We start from the raw sequence: 18,992 nt of genomic DNA on the forward strand, positions 1-18,992 counted from the left end.
AAGAATTGTTCTTGAGGTTTCTCTGATTCTACATTTCCCATGCTAGTACCCAAATGTACTAACATACCGGTCAAATGTGTAAGCATTTGTAGTGGAGGTGCTAGATCCCCACCCCCTTCAAACTGAATGCACATAACTTGTCAGGCTGATCAATAGTTCAAGTATTGCAAAAATCAGAATTGTGTCGCTTTTCAGGCCAAAAAGCACATTGTAGGGTGACATATATTTTTTAGGGTCAGAATGCCTTACGCAGCAGAGGGTATCTTGGGTAGTACACATACATTATGGATACCGAAAATTTAGCTTGGGAAGTGGATAGGACAAAAATTATGCTTAAAGGTAGAAAACAAGTCACCGGTTGGTAAGAATGGCTGAATGTTCAGAGTAGGTTAAAATTTAAAATGTCTTCCAATGCAAACTAAATGGTGGATTTTCACATAGTCATTAAATAATTCTCTAATAGCAGTTAATGGAAAGTTCACTGACGAAGGACATGTCTGGTGGGTATTTTTAGAATTCTTGGCAGGAAAGCACGGGATAGCCAGTAAAAATGACTCAGAAGGACTGCCAAAAATTGTATTTCACACCGATTTAATTAGCTTAGGTGCCAGTCAAGTGATGCATGCCGAGACATGTCTTGCGGGCTTGATGATTGACAGTCAAGCTAACTAACCCCAGAATAAAAAAGGGTTTGTCTTTAGTTGTATGATCCAATCCAAATTTATTGTGGAATAAAATGAAAAAGTTACATCAACCTTGGAACAGTATAAAAGGATATGGTGTTAAGTGCTCAGTGATGTGTGTTGTCTGGTATCGTGTGATGTATTAAGGATGTCTTTTAAACTCAGCTCGAGTGTTCGTCTGCCTCCCTGCTCAGTGTCAAGTCTCTGCTCCCTGGTCAACAGATGCCAAAAGCCCAGGGAGGGCATTGGGCTCTCCTCTTCACTTGGCTGATCACTAAGGGGCCCTGGAGAGACTGTCCTTCCAGGGTCAAGAATCCAGACAGAGGCACATGCTGACAGACATGAGGGGATGTGCCCTGGAGAGAATGGCAGGGTAAGTAAATGAATCTTCAGTGTGCCCCCATCTTGCCAGGGAGTGCCTCCTATGGCTGTCAGCATGTGATGATGGTGGGTTCACTTTGGCACCTGTGGATTGGGGTATGTATATGGGGTACTGGGGAAGGAGGGAGAAAATAAAGATATGTATTTTTAAGGGATCTTTTAAAAGTAATCTAGAGGTAGTCAGTGGTTTTCTTTGTGCTCGTTTTAGAAGATTAACGGGGGGTTGTTTTAGTGTGTGACAAAGAGGGTCAAAATTATATGATAAAGTGTTAAGTTAATGACGAGGAATGTCAAATAAGGTATATGGATGAGGAACAATCCATATGAAAAGCCCAGAGTTCTACGTTCAGGAACGTTAGAAGGAGTTGTTTCAAAATCCAAGTGGATATTTTAGGCTACAAGCAAATAAGGTTTTGCTAAAGGAAACAATTTAAACTCCCTATCAGGAGCCATTTTAGGGGCAGAGAGATAAGCCAGGAGGAGCGTTGGTAGAGATACATGTGAAGCCGGCTTGTATGTCTATTTTATTTTGTCTGTTTATCTGTTATGTGTGAAATTAAAAATCTTGGAGAGTAAAAACGAGGTGTAAAATAATTGAAACAGGTCAAGAAATTGCAGTATTTATTTAAGGTAGATGGTGTGTAGCACCCAAAAATAGATAGGTAAAAGTGAAAAAGATAGGTAAGAGTAAACTATTGATGAGAGCGCACTTATGTGCCTTATTTAAAATGTGATGACAGGAAAAACCCAGATGAAATTAATGAAAAAATAGCAAAAAAAAGTGGCTAATGTCAACCCCTATTTCGGGCAGGCCCGTGGTAGATACTGGGTTAATACTTATTTTCATGCATAGTAGACATGTTTGGCCATCCAAAAAGCTTAACTCGATAGAAATCCGTATTCCACTTGACAGAAACGAACAGCACAGAAAGTCTTGTTTGGAAGAAAGATTAATCTTGCTTTAAATGTATGCAGTTATTTTGAACCCCTGCAGCAGGCAGCTGCTGGAAGTTACAGGGCTCATTTTGTTGTATTTATATACTTGGCATCTTCAGGAATTCAAAAAGTCCTAAACAATAGAAACCTGCATTGCGGTTCATGCTAACGAAGGAAAGATAAAGTACAGAAATGAGGAAGATTAATTGGGCTTTAAACCAGCCAGCTGCGCAGTTATAAAGACAAGAATTTAAGGATGTTTAAATCAAAGTGAAGCAAAAACCGACATTAGACCCTGGTCTCCCAGTTCATGATTAACAGAATGAGCTATATTATACATTTTAAAAGTGGAATTTCAGACAGTTATAGTCGTTTTTCTTAGTGCAATATGCCTAGTTGGCAGCCGGCCAGCACAGACACATGCAGTTAATTATGTCCACGCGCTACTGAAAGCAAGCTGGAATGGCTTTTCAAAGGAATGAGAGATAAAGATGGCAAGGTCCAGAGAGTTGGGGAACTATTTATGATCACAGGAAAATGCAGGTTTGTTTCACAGAAAGACAAGGATAGTTCTTTCAGTTAATGCAACTGAGGTAGCTCGCGGCTGGGAAATTAGCAATATGCGTTTTTTAAATATTTTACCAAGGTTATTGGTGGATTAGGAAACTATTTGTATGAGCATTCATGTTGAAAAAAGAGCATTTTTGTCCATGATATTAGTGTATGGATATAAAAAACAGTGGCGGAGTCTGGCTGAGAGTCTGCAGTCTTGTAGCAGTCTGTCCACCATCTCCATTGTTCTTGCCTGCTGTTATGCCGAGTAGAAAGCCTTAAAACACATGAATGGCCGCAGAGCAGCTGCTGAGTCTGGCATAGAGTCTGCAGTAATGTTGCAGTCTGTCCACCATCTCCATTGTTCTTGCCTGCTGTTATGCTGAGGAGAAAGCATTTTTGTTAAGTGGGTTGATTACACGAGAGGAGGTTGGTTATTACCCTCCCACAACCACCTCACTGTCATTCCTGTTTAGATCAAGGGTAACCTTTGACGCAGTTCTAGGCTTCCCTGCACACAACGTTAGATCCAAATTATCCAAATACCTGAACAGCCGCAGAGTGGCCACAGAGTCTGGCGTAGAGTCTGCAGTCTTGTTGCAGTCTGGGACAGTCAGAGTGAGGCGGTGTAACATGGAAGAAGCATGCTGTCAGAGAAGCCTGCGTTCACGGTGGGAATATCGAGGTGTAATACTGCGGCAGACCCTGAACACGGATTTGCAGCGCCTTGTCACTCGTCCATGTGCATGGAAACCTGGAAGAAACTATGACTGGCATCGGGAGAGAATTGCCAGGTAAGACTATTGTGCCACAACCTTTGGCTTTCTCCCTGCCTTCTACAACGAGTCTTGACAACGACCACTTTTCGCAATATTTGAAAGGGACCTTTTCAAGTACGCCAACGCACACCTACGAAAATAAGCGATTAAACAATTTTTCACTTCCTTAGCATAATTTGGATCTAACGTTGTGTGCAGGGGAGCCTACAACTGCGTCGAAGGTTACCCTTGATCTAAGCAGGCATGACAGTGAGGTGGTTGTGGGAGGGGAATAACCAACCTCCTCTCGTGTAATCAACCCACTTAACAAAATTCATGAGAAGTGAAACACGGTTGCTTCTTGGGAAGATGTGGCTACCACTGAGACAACCTCCAGTTTATTGATACCAGAATCAGTACTCACAATACTGTGGGAATGAATAGACCTACAGAGCCCATCCGATCGTGACAAAGTCAAGAACCGTGCAGAAAACACCTGATGTAACAATGGATTTACCAGTTGATATTGCAATTAGTCTGAGTCCCATAAAGGAAGCAACTGTAATTCCAGTACGGTCTGCAGCACCGATGCTGGTACATATAGAAATACACGACACAGCCATAAGAGAAGATCTAATGACTCCGCCTATTGACCTCAAGCAGCAAATCTGTCCCAAACCTCCCTAGAAGACAGGACAGACACACGGAAGAAAGATCCAATAGTAGCAGTCAAAAATGAAGCAGAAGTTCTATTGGAAAATAACGAAGAAGTAGAAAATCATTCCTCGAGAAATATTGTGGTAGCAAAGGGTGTAGAGAAGCAAAATAACATAGCTTGTGGTAGCTCAAGATGAAGAACACAAAGAAAATTAACTTCACGCAGTCACACTAAACCCTTAAATACACTGGTTAACCACCGAACCAAACAGAAAAAGCACCTAACCTCCAAAATGATCTCAACAAAACAAGAAGCACAATTACAGGTTTGGAATAGCCAACAACAGAATGCAAAAAAAACAGGCAATAGATCTAGAATGTACACAAAAATAATCCCAAGCTGAATGCCCTCCACTAGCATCTGACTGATTTTTCCCAGAAATAGTGTAATTCCCAGACAAAATTGAGAGAAATAACTTTTTGAGACTTTTTGAAGAAATATTGTTCATACCAGGAAAATTTTGGCAAGAAGGAACCAGGGGGACCAGGCAAAAAAACTCTGTGGAAAATGCGAATCTCCCAGTAAACAATCAATAAGACACTTATTAATGGAGTGTGAAGCCAACTGGGAAGCCAGACTTTTGTTATTTAGGAGATTTGTGGCCAACCTAATATCACTCCTCTTCAGATAAGATCTCTAACGCTAGTGGCTGTCAGGTCTTCCATGCCAACTGTTTTGCGTCTCTTTATGCCTGCTTTCTTCTCTTCTATGTTGTAATGTTCAAGCGCCCTGATGCCCTCGGGCTAACGGCGCTTTATAAAAATATATACATACATACATACATACATACATACATCAGAGTTTTTTTGGGACAGAATGATAACCGGTCAAGAGATTATGCTAACAGCAACATTAATACAAGTCTTGAAAATAAGTTCCATCATAATGTAAAAGAAGACACCTGCACTATGAAAAGACTGTTGTTTTGCTGACTTTTCTCCCTTGTGGTACTCTGGTTTCCTTTCTTCCTTTTTTTGTTTTTTTTTGTTTTTGCTTTCCTTCTTTTCTTTGCTGTTTTTTGTCTTTGTTTGGATATTTTGCTTTTGATGTTGTTTGTTTTTGTAAAGGTTTTGATTTTTAAAACCAAAACAAATAAATTAAAGTAATTCAGTAATGAAGTTTACGGGAGAGCTTTCTGATGTCGAGATTTTAGTGGGAGTCATTGACTTAACTACTTGCCAACTGGACCAACCAAGCGACAAAGTTCAAATTGATCCTAAGGACTCATCCCAAAAAGTTGCTAAGTGGCACTTCGGCCAACCACCAAAAGAAAAACAGACTCCATTTCACAGGCCAACAAAAGGACATTTACCATCCTCAAATAACCAAAAGAAGGCAGGAATTGGAGTAAAAGTGAACAATTCTAAAGGAACAGATTAGACAAACTTGGGTAATGAGTTGATAAAATGCCCATAATCAAAATCAGTGATGGATGGTTCTCAATTAAGTACATCTGTCACCCAAAGATTACTGAGTTCAAAAATAGGTGATCAAGGCACAGGAGCTTGTCCAAAAAGCAAACTACAAATACAGCAGGAAATCGAGAGTTTAGCAGAGCGAACTAGGAAATCTAATCAAGATGAATACAGAGGGCAAACAGAATCGGCAACCCAATCGTCACTCCAAAATCACAACATAATACAGGAAGCTGATCCTTCATCAGAGGTGGAAATTGCAAACATCAAATTACCACCACATCAACACCATATTCCACCAGTAAGAAGCAGAAGATCTAGAGAACGAGTCCAACCATCAGTCAAAGATACATCAGTAAAAAAAAAGACATGTTTGCAATAATGTCGGCTTTTACCATCGCATTGGCTCATTCTCAAAACTCTACGAGGCACTAAATGATACTTTAAAGGATCATACAACAATGCTTGCTATGATGCATTAGAAGCTCATATATTTGGAAGGATATGTTACGGCAACTCAATTACACACAAAAAAATGATACATACGGAAGTCCTGATTGTGGAACTAGAAGCGACGGAACAAGGCCCTGAACAACAAGCCAAAAAAGCGACCAAGATAGCATTTATTTCAACATACACGCAAACTTGTATAACGCTAGAAGATACGAGGTCCGAACTTAACCTAGGAAGACCTGACCAGTTCAAGGTCAATGACCAGATTTTGCATCAAGAAGAAAAAGTGCAATTATCCTCACACATATTGGAAGTGCATCCAATCCGATTAATAACATCATTAAGGAGAGCAGTTTTGGACATGGGAGCCAAAACCCCTGTGCCTAAAAAAAAAAAGAACTTAAATGACTGTGTAATTCTAAACAACAACAGGGTATACGAAGAGCACCGATGACCGTCAATATCGCACAGTCACTGAAGATCAAAGGTGACTATGCAATTTTCTTGCAAATGAGGAAAAAAAACAAAGGAAGAATTCAAAAAGGACCAAACTAGAACAGCAGAAAATGGAATACCTTGCGCTGAAGTACCCGCTGCGGGGGGCACCACAATGCGTGACATGCCCATACCTGCTCGAGAAAGCTTTTTCACGGCACGAGGGCCCTTGACCAGGATGAAACATTGAGAGACAGTAGAAAAGAATGTTCTCATAGTCCACCAATTATAGTCGATGAATCTCAAGTGCCCATAGATTTGATGGATACAAGCCAGTACTCTATTGAAGATTCTGAAACTGAACTTCCTTTTGCTGCATCAGAGAAGAATGACTGTGTAACTGATCTGCAACCAACAACAATTATAAGTTTAAGGACACCGCCCTCTAGAGACAACCTGGTCGCTCCTGTTTTCATGACTTTGGACGACAAACGTAAAAAGCTAACAAATGCGATAGATAAGAAGGATTCGCACCACACAGTCAGCGTTTTATCGACCAAGTGTCAAAATGACAAGTCGCTGTTAAGAAGAGACAGTGACCAGTCCAGTAGACGGCGTCAATCTTGAAGCACTAGATATTCATCAAGAGTCACACTAAGAAACCAAAGAAGAGAGGGAACGCCAAAGACACAAAGAAATAACAGAAGACCAAGGAGAGGAATTGAAAGATCACAATCCCATTCTCATTTGCTGACAAGACAAGATTGAAGAACTCAGCGAGGCAGACGAGACCATACACAAAAGCAGGCAAATACACTCTGATGACATAAACATAATTGAATTCACGAGCGGCAAATGCTTAGACAGCGTTTATTTGCACATAAAGCAGAGAATATACTGATGTTGAGATTCGATTTAATGGACATAAGCAAGACATGAATCAGGCACAGTTGCAAAGTGAAAAAGAGCGACTAATGAAAAGCTCAGGAACTGACCATCACCTTCGCAAAATGAAAGAAACAAACTCAATTGACAGTGAAAGATCGAAAGAAATTCACCAAGATCTGGTCGAGTTCCTAGAGGCCCCTTACCAAACTTGAAGGTGACGTTCATTCTAGAATATAAAATAGAGGACCCTGCGACTCCAAGCAACCCGCAACAATACGATTCCAAAAAACAGGATCACAAAAAATGAGACTGGGTCCCGAAACCATTGGTAATGCAATCTCAATGATAGCCATCGCGGTTATTAGAAGAGCATTAGAAGAGCATCTGGGTTTAGAATCTTCAGCAAATAAACTCAGATTAACAAGAATCCAACAAAGAAAATATCTAACCCTGAATGTTGAATTCCAAACTGCAAAAACCTTAAAAATGGGATCCTGGAACACACGTGGCTTTACCCATTTGATGGCCCCTAGTGACGTAAACATGGGCGATTTTAATATTCTTTGCCTTCAAGAAAGCTGGCTTTTGGATAAACCGATTTTGGACGGCTATGAGATCATCTTTTCAACAGCGTTTAAAGGCATAAAAGGGCGTCCAATGTCGGGTTTGCTAACGGCAACACCATCCGGAAGCGGGATCTATTTTTAAAAAACCTTGACACTGGCCCATTTCTGCAAACACTACTAATACATTGGAGGCATCACAGTACACAAGTAGAGTATTTCCAATTGGAAACAATGGTAATAATCAAAATATATTGTAATCCTCAAGCCATGTCCAATATTGAATTTATATTGATGGTTGAAACTGACAATATCTACATTGCTCATCAAGCTAAATACACAACAATATATGGTGATTTGAACGCCACTTGTGTGGTGGGAAATGGTCGAAAGAAGATCCTCTATACTAATCCAGCTGTATTAGAGAGAGGAAAACTGTGGTCCTCACTAATGGATTCGCAGGACTTTCATAATCTCCAATAAAATCTTTCTCAAGACATCTCTTTAATACCGACATGGGAGAGCGAAAGTCAGAGCGCGGTCCTGGTCTATATTTTTGTCTCTAGGGAACTTCTGCCGGTAGTTACATCTTTCAGTGTAACCAGAACTAAAAACAGTCCATGTCATGGAGACAGTCGGAAGGAACAAGACTAAAAAGGACAACTCCAATAGAAGCTTGAAATGGAGGATCTCGACTAAGACTCAGCAGTAATGTAATCAAAAAATGAACATCGAACTATATCATAAGAGTGAACTCAAAAGACGAGAAACAAAGGGGTAACTTAATTTACTACACCCTCCTGCTTACATCCTATCGTAGCAAAAGGAAAACCTTGCCAATTGCCAAATCTAAGCGTTTGGCGAATACATCTACAACTTGCAGTGCAAAGAGAAATAGAAACTTTGGCAACAAAAACATTCAAAAAATGGTTGCGTGATCATCATTTTGAGATGTACCAAGCGGATGCAGAACAGATTCTCCGAGTGGTATGCTCCAGGAAAACAGGGGAATTGTTGACTTTATTGAAGACAACTTTGCATTCAACAAACAACACATTACAAAACAACGTTTTTGAAACTACTTGGATCAACCATTTCTCAACTCTTTTTCAACAGCCATCCCAATAATGCAGTGGTGGTCAAGGAAAAACCCAATCACCATGGGAAATCCCCACGGACATAGACTCAATATATGACAAAATCATTCAATTAAATAATTCCCGGGTCCCTGGCCCGGACGGGATCACCAATGCTGATCTTAAACAATATCCAATTGAATGGGCACATTTTATCAGCAAAGTTTTACAAAGATGTAAAAACACAAACTTAATCCCAGATTCCTGGAGACATTCCACAGTGGTCCCGATCATTAAAAGGGAAAGAATGACAAACAAAAAATTACCGACCAATAGCATTATTAGATGTTATAGGGAAAAAATGTTTTAATTGGTTCTCAATTGCTTTCAGTCATGGGTGAAAACGTTTGGTTATACCGATCCTCTCCAAACTGGTTTCGTGAAGGAGGTGGGTACCACAGCTAACATCTTACTAATACGTGCCTTGAAAGGGAAGGTCATGGATGGGAAGACAAGGATTAATTTGGCCTTTATTGACCTGGTCCAGGCCTTTGACCAGGTCAATCGTGAAACCCGATGGCAGAAATTATATACTCAGAAATGCCCACACAGAATTTTTGAACCAATTCAAGCCTTATACATCGAAACCTTGATGAGAGTATGATTAGATTGTTCCGGCTCATTATTGGCCGAAAACAATCATCAAAAGGAGTGAAGCAGGGATGCCCACTGGCTCCAACCCTATATAACACATACATGGCTGATTTTCAACATCATGGGGAGAGGGTTCCATCCTTCCCTCCAACTATAAAAGGTGTGAACATTTCAAGACTTTTGTACGCGGATGACTTGATTTTAGTTAATCAGACGGTGATTGGGCTTCAACGTCAGCTTGATAGCTTGGCAAATTACATTGAAAACAATAACAAGGAAAAAACTAAATTCATGACTGTAGAAAAAACGACAAAGAAAACAGAGAAACCACAACTTTACCTTGACAGGTCACCGATAGAACATGTTAAAGACTTTAAATATCCTGGTGTCATCCTAAACAACAGCATCGTAGAATCTCTGATGCAAACAGCACTTTTTGAGAAGGTAAATAAACTAGCTACACAAACAAGAGTAGTGGACAACAAGTTTGGTTGTTTCTCTAGTATACCAGTTGTCAATTTTTACAAATTAAAACTCATTACGTCCTTAATGTATGGAGTCGAAGCAATGCTATTCATACCAGAAAAGATGTGGTCCAATCGCATGAAAATCTTGTAAATACGACAGCTTTATTATTTTCCTGTGTACATTTACACACAAGTTTAGAGCAGAGGGCAGTGCAAAGGTCAGGTTACTTGACAAAAACCAGAAGGCTTCTTTTGATGGATGTAATTGCAAGCCATGGATAAAAAACACTGAAACAGAATGTATTTCTCTGAAGCCTTTCAAAAAAAGATACTGCACACTGTGATAAAAAGACTGGTTTATTTCCATTCAGTTTCTGCTGAGTTGCTGCTCATGGAGCAAACAGAAGCACTGTGCATATTTATTTTCATAGCATTTTAGAATTGTAAAAGTAATAAGATGGAAAACTAAGCTGCAATTGAAAATGAATATTTTGCAACAAATTATACTTTTTCTTCAAGTGAAAGCAAACCAGTATTGCACAATTTCATTTTTCAGAGTTCCTGTGCTGTGTGCATGCTAAGGCAGATCATTTTTACACATATAATTTAATTTACACTCTAATTATAAAAACAGTGTGTAAAATGATGACTATGCACGATCTAGTTTACTTCCATTCAAACTTGCAGTCAATGGGGTACATTACTATAAATGGTCAGTGGCAGCAGACTCTTTGCTCAAGGATGAGTGATTGTCATTGCACCAATTACAGGTGTTCTAGCCTATCACATCTTCAAGACTACAATTAAAACATCCACAACCTGACTCTCCAGGAAGTGCAAGTTCTGTTCAAAAACAAACAAATGAAAGTTACATTTGTAACTGAAATAGAAACTCAGAAAAACCTGTCCCTGTGATAATTCAGATAGGTATTTAACTTCATGTAGCACTTCGTACATGGTTCGTCCAACATCTAGGCACTGTGATTATTATACCTCAGTTGATACTCAGTTAACCGACCTATGAAGGAAGTTAGCCAATTAGACAACTCAGCTCATTGAGCACTCGTTGTTGCGATATGTGCGTGATCTGTAGGTTGCAGGTTCAAACCCTGGCAAGGCCAACTCAGCCTTTCATCCTTTCAAGGTAAATAAAGGAGTACCAACATCGGTTTGGTGATAATTGTGATAAATGTGTTCTATGTCAGCGCTTTGCCAAAAGCGAAATATAAATGACCATTTGACCATGAGATTAGATATAGAATTTAGTATGGAGTCCTTGCCTCTCTGCGCTGTTCTATCAAAACATTGGCATACCATTAGGTAATAATAGCTCCAGGAAATGAGGACTTCAAAAGACAATTCTGCTATCGAAGCTAAAAACACACAATAAAATTCATGCTTACTTTACCATGTAATTGGCTAGGATTTTGTGTTTTCAACATTTAAATATACACAGGAGAGATAGAATGGCCAGACCTTAGAGAAATAATGAAAGGTGTATTCTGTCACAATGCAGAAAGATGCCGCATAGTAATGATTTCCATACAGTTTTTGCACACATCGGCTGGGTGTCACATACATTTTCCTCTCTTGCAAAGGAGAAAAGTCATTATTGCTCTCTTAAAATCACATTTACTCTCAAAGTTTAAAAATAGGGAGTACAATACTCCCACCTCAAAATCTTATCTGGAGCACTGGGCGTAGGGTACTAAGACTTTCGACATCAACACCAATAGCCCTGATTCGAGAATTGTGCTTGTGTTCTCTAAAAGCAGTGATGGAACGCAACACTTTGATGTTATACAGGAAGCTAATTCTCCCAAGTAGACCAGAGATATTTAACATCATCTACACAGAACTAATGAACGGAAACAACAAGTCGTTGAAGGCTTGGTCAAAACAAAACACAGCACTCCTCGAACAGATTGGTTGTTCTGAGGATGACCTAGTATTGAATCCAACAAGAATTTTAAAAAACTGGAAAAACATGACTGGGCCAAAACTAACGACACGACAAGGGCTTAAAAAATGACATTCGATTGGCCAGTAGATTTAAAGAGGCTAAACCAACTGCATGAATATATAAAGAAGCTTCCAAGTCGGTCCCGAAGCATTACTTTTTTGAGAGTTTGCCACAACTTAATGGCAACAACTGAAATAATGACCAAAAGAGGAATGTCAACATCAAAGGGATGTCGATACTGTGACACCAAGATCAGGTGTAAACATTAAGGCATATCCTACTGTCATGCCCAGGCCTTAGGGGAAAGAGAACTATTTACTTGGGGCATCTTTTCACTGGTTAGCTAGTCCTTGATGAAGATACTTGGTGGAATTATTTAAGGAGTGAAGATAAAACCTCATATGCCATAGCTGTGGCATCTTTCTTCCAAAATATATCCTTGGGCCAAGATTGAGGAAATACGAGGAATGTCACGTATAGGGTCCACTAAGATAGTGGAATTAACGGGAAACAAATTAATATCTCTTTTCTTGTATCTCTTCTCTGGCTTTTTACCTTTTCTTTTAGTCTTATTCTCTTTCTCTTCGGGATGGTGTCAAAATAGGAATATTTTGTTTATCTTCTTTTGATGGACCTGTATGTTTTATCTTGTAATAACTGTAAATCGGTTGAATTAAGTAAATTAAAAATGTTATTAAAAATAACAAATGTTGACGGAAGCACTGGCTTCAAAAGTGATATGTTGTGAAGCAATTTAACCCCTGGGTGTTTAAATCAATGTGTGTATTTTGAAGAAGCTGTTCTTTAGGCTGAAGATCTAAATGGTTGAAACCTTTCTTTGAAATATATTGTTTTTGCATTTAAGGCTATCCCCAGCTATTGAATATGTGTGAGCTGGAGGGGGGCCTAATTGAGATACTTTTTAAGGATTTCATAAGCCAATTCCCATTTTTAGGTTGTTGTCTGGTTATTTAATGTGATAATGATGGAATGCTATATTATTGAGTACAAAGGTAAGAAGGAGAGAGGAAAATATTTTTTTAGAATGGTCTTCAGTACACTATGAAGGGAAAAAAGACAGATGGCCAAATGCAAACACAGGAGGGTGCTTTAGGGAGTTGGGACTAGAGAGACAGCATGGGGTGCTATGCATGAAAGTTTAAGATTTGCACCAAAAATGTGGAGCACCGTGGAAGGGTGTCAAGCAGAGGAACAATGTTTCCCTCACTAGACATTATGGCCCTCATTCCGAGTATGGAGGCAGTCATGGCGCTATTTGCGCCATGACTACCTCCCATACCGGTTCCGACTCCGACTCCGACTTGGTTCAATGGGGACTTACCGGTGTAGTCCGACCTTTGCGAGACTGGTGATTGAAAAATCCATTCACCATTTCCATTTGAGCACCGATAGGGCTCAATGGGAATGGGGAAGTAGCTAATAATGGTACCGCAATTTGCCCCCATAGGGCTCAATGGGAAGGCGGCAATAACGGTACCACAAATTGCGGTACCGTTATTGACCCGGTATCCCTTTGCAGGTCCCGTCCTTAACGCCTGCTAAAACCAGGCGTTAAGGAAGGACCCACAAAGGGACCTCAGAATGGGGCACATAGGGATTACCGGCACCAGTGTTATTACCGGTGCCCGGTATCCCTTTGCGCCCGGGTCATAATGACCCCCAATGTCTCTGAAGTATGAAGACATTTGGAGAAAAAATTGGAAAAAATTGGAGAAAAAATTGAAAAAAAGGTGTCTAAATTCACAGGTTGAAAAAGGTGTTCCTAAGATTTAAGATGTAATTAAAGGTGCAAATTACAGTAACAAGCAGGCTAATGTATTAGTGGATGACACTAAACTAAGCACAGTGAGTATGTATGGGGAATGGCAAGGATAAACACTTTTTTTTAGAAAACACGAGAAATGCTTTTAGTATAAGGAAACAGTGAGCAATGAGGCAAAATGCTTGTAGAGCGCACTGAGATTAAAGGCAGACACAAAATGAGAAAAAGACATGGAACATTTAAAACAGTTGGATTGAGAACATATTTTTATAAAAGTACACATATTGATGGCCTTGCTTCTACATATAAGGAGAATCATTATTTAGGAGATTTTGTAAGAGTTGTTTGAATGGAAATGTACTTATGAAAAAGAAAAGTGCAACTAGGCGGAGGCACGCTCATGAGGGAAGCTTAGCACAATTCATGGAGAAAGAAATAGAGAATCTTACTGATTGAATTGAACCAATGGATAGATGTATACTGCCATCTAACCAATCTGTTTTTAGAGTGCAATCCTCCACTAAGCATACTATAGTGAATCTAGTGTCAGCCATTGAATGTTCTTGGAGAACCCGTAATCTTCTGGTATTTGCTGCTTTCATAGATTTCTCCACAGCATTTGATACTATAATACGCGAAAGATTATGGTCTAAACTTAAAGCATGGGGAATACCAGCTGGCCTACTAAGTCTCGGGAGGATAGCTTAGGGGCAACGTGCATGCCTTGGAAACAAGACGACACTGAGCAACACAGGTTTGATCCCCGGGTCCGCACTTAGAAACCTCTGGGTATTAAACACGTTATAAATAACCAATCACACAATCATATCATATGATCCAACTATAATATACGGAAACAACTGGGAGCATACACCTTGATAATGAAGAAAAGCTATCTGATCCTATAAAAACTTTGCGAGTAGTCAAGCAAGGTTGTATCCTTGTGGCCGCTCTATTTTACCTGTACCTGGACGATCTCACGGGGGACCTACATGCTATACGTTCAGATGATGTTAAAATAGGAACCTTGAGATTGGGATGCTCGGGTTATGCAGATGACCTTTTGCTCCTAGAATACACCCCTAAAGTCCTTCAAACTAAATTGAAAGCCCTGGATAACTTTGCAAGAGTGAATGGTCTAAGAATTAACATCAGTAAAACTAAAATAATACCATGTATAGGCAAATTTAAATGTCCTCGTTCTACTAATTAAAAGTGCATGATTATGGCTCAAGAAACTGAAGTAACAAGCGGTAATAAATATCTAAGCGTGATAATCGATCAGAAACTTAGCTGGAAACAACACTGGAGGGATACAAAATTGAAATGTATAAAGATTGTCATGTCCATAAGTAATTTTATTGGCCAACAAGGCGGTTTTTCAGTTAACACCATTCTGTTGTTATATTCATCCAAAGTGCTACTGTGTCTACTTTATGCTGCAGAAATATGGGGTGCAAGCTTCGTCAATAAAATGAATCAGTTTGAAGCACAATTGTTAAAGATTTTATTTAGAATGCCTAAACCTTTACCTAGAGAATATCTTTTATTAGAGTGTAATCTCTTGGGTGCTACTGACATTTTTGATTATAAAACAGCAATGTCATATGTGAAATTGTGCACTTTAAATAATAATACTTTTATTATGGAACTATTGAGAGGCATTGAGACAAAAAAGAGATTGTTTTTGACTCATGCGTCATAGCACTGATGGGTAAGGTGGATTTTAAATGGGCTAAAGAAAATGCACACTTGTGGTTGCAAAATACTCACACCAAGACTAAATGCTTATTGAAAACAGGCACATTAAACCACACAAAAGAATGTGATATGATTAATCTTGCCACAAAATCAAACAGTGGGTTGTTTCTGGAGTTTTGGTGTACAGATTTGATAAAGCCTATGTATCAAGCAGCCTATCCAGACTGTAATACTATTAGGCAATACCTTTTATTCAAATGTAATATGCGAGATACGTTGGAGATTCTAGGAGCAAAATTGGGAATTGCTAGGCATTTCAGATATTGCATACTATGTGGGATGCCAACTCTAGACACAGCCGAACATATTATATGTCACTGCAAGAGCCTCAGTGTCCTAAGAGGTAAATGTTACGAAGTGACTTGCATACCTTCTTATGGTTGACTTGCCAGGTTTATTAACAGCTTCACAAGTATCTTTACAGGCAGTCATTTAAGTTACATTTAGGACATTGAAGGACATTAACACTGGCAGCCCATCACCCAGTCAGGGGGTTCACCAACTGACCAGAGCTGGAACCTTCAGTCACACATTCCAACACTCATACATCAACACTCCACGTGACATCACAACATTCCTGCTCAGCCAGGCAAGACATATACAACATATCTCCCCCCCTTTACATTAACACACTGCACACACTAGGCACTACACACAACACATTTCCCCTGCTTGTAACTAATCACAACATGCAAAACACCACGGGACACACCTCCACTCATACCAACACAACCCATCCACACAGATTCGTATGACCAGGGCAGGCACGCCGCATGTGCACAACACTCTGACACTCAGCTTACTCCCAGTGTACTGGCCAGGCACACCGGGACCAACAACAAAATACTAGCACACTCTGGACCCTGAAAGGTGGGGCGAGTCTTAAATGGGCACGCAGTACAGCCAGAAACAACTGCCTGCGCGCAATGAAAGAAAAACATTAGTGGTACACGACCACAAGATAGAGGCACATGTGTGACGTTTCATGCCCATCACCAATGGACATGCTCCTGCAAACACCGGGGGCGCTACCACCCGCACGCATACCCCATGTGTGACTGTAATAACGATCACTCCACAACCAACTGGGGGCGCTACCACCCTGCACAATAGCTATAACTAAAGCAGGACTGTACTCAAAGTCGCACCTTGTCTGGATGGGATTACTACCACTCAGAATAGCTATTGACCCTGCATGACTATATCACAGTCACGCCCTCACTGTAATGGTGGCGCTACCACCATGCACCAATATACGTGGCCTCACCATGCATCTGAATTATTGCAGACACTTCCACACAGAGGTGGTGGCGCTACCACCACAATCCAACGTATACCGTTAACCCATGTAAGCCCCTACCACAGACGCACCAATACCAAACTTAAAACTATGCTGAGATCACAACCCATCTCAGCATATGGTAGGTTTAACATGTCGGCTAGGCACACTCACCATCAACCAAACTATGCTCCTAACATGTATGTCGGCACAATCCATAACCAGGATTAAAGGCACTCATAACCACTCCCATCCATACCCAACCCGACCAAGCATCACACATCATAATATGCAGATTACATAACATTGTTCTTTGCATTTGCATTAATGTATTCCTTAAAAAGCATACATTATCATGAAGGCTAAAGCACATAGTCTTCAAAAACATTAGATGCACCCAATCCATCCCAAATCCCAACCTAAAAGTCCATGTCACTATGCGACCTAAACTGCAAATCTTCAAATTAGTTAAAACTTGTCATAAGAGGCAACATCTATTAACCTCGCAACACTAAACATGCCATACTAAACATTGCAAGTGCCAAAAGTCCACGTTGCTAAAATACAACCCAATTAGCTGCAAATCCTCAAGGTGTTAGAGCTATCACACTCGTGCACTCACACCATCTGTCCAATCATGACAATAACAAAGTTTGCGAATAAAAGTCCATGTGCCCAAAAATGTGGCACTCCAATCCTGAAAATCCTCAAATGGGTTATTATAAAGGCAATACATTTCAACTATTACACTTCCATACCCATAGCTCCCAAACACAGCCTCTCCACATAACCAAACACATCACCCACAGCAGAAGAATACATAATGGCATACGGTGACATTTCAAAGTATTCAGTGCACCCGTTAAATACCAAGCATAACATATTGCCGTAATGCCTAATAAAGTAAAAGATACATCAAACCACTATGCAAGGGAAGCGTCACCATCCTGTTCAGTTCCCGAACACCTGCTGTGCTCCGACGCTGGTACCGTAACATCTGACTGTTAGAAAAACCATTTTCCTTAATACATTGTCCAAAACGCATCACCTTTTTATGGATATGTTGAAACTGACACGCAACCACTGCTGTCCAATTACTCATCCGTGTCGCCATTGCATCACCGCTGCTGGCTTGTGGATGTTTCTCCAGACGAGAAAGTCTCGGCTCCTTTAAGCGAGACTCAGCTCCTTTGCACGCATTCCCCTCTAACGAGCGTGAAGGCACTCGGGGACCATATCTTCAGAAATATACCTCCAACACTTCCTGGTCACGTTCACCCGCGTTTCAAGGTTCTTTTCTCGAATGCTTCCAAGTCAACAATACGGCAACAGCTTCACAGAGGAAAAGCACCGTAGCAGAGTTCTGACACGGACAGCTTTGGAAATGAAAACCAACACCTCCTGCAGGACACCTACGCCACCATTTCTGCAACGCCTGCCGCACCTCTAAGAGCTCTGCTAGCCCAACCGCCATCCATGCATGAGCGCTCAGCTCGCCCTCATCTTCATGTGTTTCCAGATTAATCCATTAATCCAGCTAACCAACATACGGTTGCTCCCTCTCCCGCTTATGGAACACAAGTCCCCCTTATTCCTGCTTATGGGGCGACTTCCCTTTCAGCAAGGTATGGGGCAGCTCCCTTCTTCATCCCCAGGAGTCAGCTCTCCTTGATTGATGAGCAGCCTATTCCTCCATATGTGGGGCACATCCCTGTCCTGCTTCTCAAGCCCCAAGACACAGCTGTCCCAGGCTCTTATGGACAGCCAGTCCCTCCTTTCGGGGGCTTTTTCAGCTTTGAGGCCCTGAGAAGAGTCCATACATAGGGGGCTGTGACTTTCTGCTTCCCCCTTCCCGCCCTGGGTGATGGGCCTTACTTGGTTTGGGGGCAGTGTCGCCCTCTTCCTTCTTCCTGCACCCCCCGCAGCAGGTTGTCCAGCATCAGCACGCAGGTTCCTTGTCAGAAAGACTGACTCGTCGCCATTGTTACGAAGTGACTCGCATACCTTCTTATGGTTGACTTGCCAGGTTTATTAACAGCTTCACAAGTATCTTTACAGGCAGTCATTTAAGTTACATTTAGGACATTGAAGGACATCAACACTGGCAGCCCATCACCCAGGCAGGGGGTTCACCAACTGACCAGGGCTGGAACCTTCAGTCACACATTCCAACACTCATACATCAACACTCCACATGACATCACAACATTCCTGCTCAGCCAGGCAA

Source organism: Ambystoma mexicanum, chromosome 3q, assembly GCF_040938575.1.
Source record: "Ambystoma mexicanum isolate Mex_15411 chromosome 3q, UKY_AmexF1_1, whole genome shotgun sequence".
In the NCBI taxonomy this organism is placed as follows: domain Eukaryota; kingdom Metazoa; phylum Chordata; class Amphibia; order Caudata; family Ambystomatidae; genus Ambystoma; species Ambystoma mexicanum.